Genomic DNA, 4,899 nt, shown 5'->3' on the forward strand with positions numbered 1-4,899 from the left:
TCAAGGTCACAAAAAGGAAACCACGACCAAAGAAAAAGAATATGACTTTACGGTCATACCAGAAAATGACGACCAGAAGACAGGGACCAGACGACAAGATTATGAGATTGTGGATATATCAGAAAATGATTTATTTTGATTCAGTTTACTGTAGATAGCAATTTCATGAGAATAATTTCAAAATTTACCTGCTTTTTCTCTTTTTTGAAGCTAACTTGGAGCTGATTACGTTTTTGTTACTTTCATTCGGGGGTGTGAAATTACCAAGCGAAATTAGACAATTTTATGTAAAATTAGACAAGATGAAACGGGATGAAATTTTACAAAAAATCCCAAGTTAGGCACAAGCTAGTAAATCGAGCCAAAATTGAAACAATGTTTAAAACAGCCAAAAATAACCAAAAATCTTTCCCAGTAACGACTTAGGAAGATTCGTTTTTGATTTTTTTTCTTCCAGAAAGAGTAGCCAATCAGGCGCAGCCGTTTGATAATGAAACAATTATTCGATAACTCCTATGTCGAATTTGATGAGATTTTTTTTTTATTTTTGATCTAAAAACTGTAATATGCCTGGCAATTTGTTCCTCTAAAGATTTCAAAGCATTTTTCCAAATGATCAGTTACCTTCTGAATACCATTTTTTACTGTTACAAGAATTGGCAATTCCGGAACATTTATTTTCAGATCAAGAGATAAAATACTACAAAATCAGAAAAACCAATGTTGAGTAGGAAATATCAGAATACATGTCCAGCTAAACTCCAACGTGATATATCACCCACAACTCATCCATTTTCAGCGTATATTGAATCGGTTTTGGTAAAAGATTAGATATGAAGTAGAAAAACTCTAGCATTGAAGTAACGTATTGTTCAGCCCGTATTCAAGTTTTTATGGCCAGCAGACATGATTCTTATTTAAAGTTACGATGGTAAAGCTCTCCAGGTGAAAAACTCACCAAATTAGCATACAACCCCAATAATTAGACAGATTTAACAGACGCCACTCTTAAAAGAAAAAACAACTTCCCCATTCTTAATTGAAGAACTAAGATGCTCCAACCGAAACAAAAGTGTCCTAAGTGACTTGACTACGTTCATTGGCCTTCAAGCATTTATCAATTTCGAGTTATCATCAACTGCATTCAACCTTTTAAATTAAATTCCATTATTAAATCGCTATTTGAAGCTGATAATCACCTGATGCGCGCAATAAATTAAATAACGTTTTCAATCAGTTGTGTATTTTTAATTATTTTGTTGAAGCCTGTAAAAACTTCCACATTGGTAATTTCCTTAGGAACTTTGTCTGTTTTTATAATAAAAGTGATGCAAAGCTCTGCAACGCATATTTCGGTTTTTGGTATTATATAGAATCAGTTGAACATAAAACTTCAGTTCATCCCCGTTTGTTTCAGCGCGTGTCCGTAAGAAACGAAATCCAACAGCCAAAAAATTTGACAGAGAGTAATTTTTTGTTCCAACTACGTCTTGAAGTGGCTGGATGAACTATGGACTAAGGCGAGTTCTTATTCGTTTGGAGATATAAACGTTAGCACTCAGGTCAAGTGCAGTACTGTATTGAACTACTAAAGGTCATAATTTGGGTTTCATTTGTTTCGAAATTGCCTATTTCATGAAAAAATGCAACTTAAACAATTACACCGCATCAAACGTCGCACCGGAATCGCACCAGCGAAGAGAAGAATTTCAGTTTGGGCAATAAATTATCAGTTATAGGCTAGTTATTGAAGTTTTTAAAATCACCTTTCTACTTTTCCCCTAAATATATAAAATTGGACAAAAAATGCAAAAAAATGTTGTTAGAAGGAACATTTTGTTCTATTTGCACAGACACTGACTTCTCTTTGTCTCTTTTCGGTTACTTTTTTCTTCTGTGCTCAGAAATGTTCAGAAAGGGGAGATAGCGAGCTTTGGCGTACAATAACATTCTCAACTTGGCGTACTGCAAAACGAGAAAACCAATAAAAAGGGGTTTTCTGTGCTCAATAAAAGATTTTAGCAGCTCAAACAACTAGTTTTATCAACTGCATTCAGTCTTTTGAACAATGGTTCTTTGATTGCTTTGTGAGTTTTTTCATCAATCAGAATTTTGATTGTATGGCTAGATCTATCTATGATATGATGTGAATATTTTCAAGACTATCCTTTCGTTGTTTCTGCTGCAACTCCTGATAAAGTGTTAACATCTTTTTTTCCTCCACCATCAACAACGCACTCGACGAAAAGGCTAAAGCAGGTATGATGAGAATATTGTGCATCATGACAAACTTTGATACAATAAAAGCCAAGTTTCAAATTAAAAATAAAAAGAGGAGTTAAAACACCCATTTTATTGCTTAAAGTTAAACACCTGCTCTCACTGAGGATGTATTAACATTTCGTTCTCAGTTGCATAAGTTCCAAATATTATTCGGTATCTATTGTTCCAAATGCAAATTTTCTTGAAGATTTGGAGAAAAGTAGCAAGTTTCGTTTTTATTCCACCTGGAACCACAAAGTCGCACTGAACATAGCCAGAATCAGATATCCAACTGTCACTATTGCTAAGAATGATTCTTTGAAAAGGAATATTTTGTAAAAAAAAAAGGGTCTGACATAACTTTTGATCTTGCTTTGGGTGTTCAAGTTTTTCCACCACTCACGATTCATTTTTGTATCCTCTACTTAAATTAATTATCTTCTCAAGTCATCCAAATATCTCTTCTTGTTTGCTCGTTCGAAAATCGTAGTAGAAATTTCAATTGAAATTTTGACCACAAAGACCAAAACGAAGCCATCAAAACCAAACAAACAATGAGTAAACGTTTTAAAAAATTTAAGTAGAATTTTGGAACGAAAATTGAATCTTTTCAAATGATTTCAAAAGTTACGATGGTAAAGCTCTCCAGGTGAAAAACTCACCAAATTAGCATACAACCCCAATAATTAGACAGATTTAACAGACGCCACTCTTAAAAGAAAAAACAACTTCCCCATTCTTAATTGAAGAACTAAGATGCTCCAACCGAAACAAAAGTGTCCTAAGTGACTTGACTACGTTCATTGGCCTTCAAGCATTTATCAATTTCGAGTTATCATCAACTGCATTCAACCTTTTAAATTAAATTCCAGTATTAAATCGCTATTTGAAGCTGATAATCACCTGATGCGCGCAATAAATTAAATAACGTTTTCAATCAGTTGTGTATTTTTAATTATTTTGTTGAAGCCTGTAAAAACTTCCACATTGGTAATTTCCTTAGGAACTTTGTCTGTTTTTATAATAAAAGTGATGCAAAGCTCTGCAACGCATATTTCGGTTTTTGGTATTATATAGAATCAGTTGAACATAAAACTTCAGTTCATCCCCGTTTGTTTCAGCGCGTGTCCGTAAGAAACGAAATCCAACAGCCAAAAAATTTGACAGAGAGTAATTTTTTGTTCCAACTACGTCTTGAAGTGGCTGGATGAACTATGGACTAAGGCGAGTTCTTATTCGTTTGGAGATATAAACGTTAGCACTCAGGTCAAGTGCAGTACTGTATTGAACTACTAAAGGTCATAATTTGGGTTTCATTTGTTTCGAAATTGCCCATTTCATGAAAAAATGCAACTTAAACAATTACACCGCATCAAACGTCGCACCGGAATCGTACCAGTGAAGAAAAGAATTTCAGTTTGTGCAATAAATTATCAGTTATAGGCTAGTTATTGAAGTTTTTAAAATCACCTTTCTACTTTTCCCCTAAATATATAAAATTGGACAAAAAATGCAAAAAAATGTTGTTAGAAGGAACATTTTGTTCTATTTGCACAGACACTGACTTCTCTTTGTCTCTTTTCGGTTACTTTTTTCTTCTGTGCTCAGAAATGTTCAGAAAGGGGAGATAGCGAGCTTTGGCGTACAATAACATTCTCAACTTGGCGTACTGCAAAACGAGAAAACCAATAAAAAGGGGTTTTCTGTGCTCAATAAAAGATTTTAGCAGCTCAAACAACTAGTTTTATCAACTGCATTCAGTCTTTTGAACAATGGTTCTTTGATTGCTTTGTGAGTTTTTTCATCAATCAGAATTTTGATTGTATGGCTAGATCTATCTATGATATGATGTGAATTTTTTCAAGACTATCCTTTCGATGTTTCCGCTGCAACTCCTGATAAAGTGTTAACATCTTTTTTTCCTCCACCATCAACAACGCACTCGACGAAAAGGCTAAAGCAGGTATGATGAGAATATTGTATATCATGACAAACTTTGATACAATAAAAGCCAAGTTTCAAATTAAAAATAAAAAGAGGAGTTAAAACACCCATTTTATTGCTTAAAGTTAAACACCTGCTCTCACTGAGGATGTATTAACATTTCGTTCTCAGTTGCATAAGTTCCAAATATTATTCGGTATCTATTGTTCCAAATGCAAATTTTCTTGAAGATTTGGAGAAAAGTAGCAAGTTTCGTTTTTATTCCACCTGGAACCACAAAGTCGCACTGAACATAGCCAGAATCAGATATCCAACTTTCACTATTGCTAAGAACGATTCTTTGAAAAGGAACATTTTGTAAAAAAAAAAGGGTCTGACATAACTTTTGATCTTGCTTTGGGTTTTCAAGTTTTTCCACCACTCACGATTCATTTTTGTATCCTCTACTTAAATTAATTATCTTCTCAAGTCATCCAAATATCTCTTCTTGTTTGCTCGTTCGAAAATCGTAGTAGAAATTTCAATTGAAATTTTGACCACAAAGACCAAAACGAAGCCATCAAAACCAAACAAACAATGAGTAAACGTTTTAAAAAATTTAAGTAGAATTTTGGAACGAAAATTGAATCTTTTCAAATGATTTCTTCACCGTTGATGCATTATAAAAATGTGATCCAAACCTGTATAAACTAA

The sequence above is a fragment of the Symsagittifera roscoffensis genome, chromosome 4 (assembly GCF_963678635.1).
Source record: "Symsagittifera roscoffensis chromosome 4, txSymRosc1.1, whole genome shotgun sequence".
Taxonomy (NCBI): Eukaryota; Metazoa; Xenacoelomorpha; order Acoela; family Convolutidae; genus Symsagittifera; species Symsagittifera roscoffensis.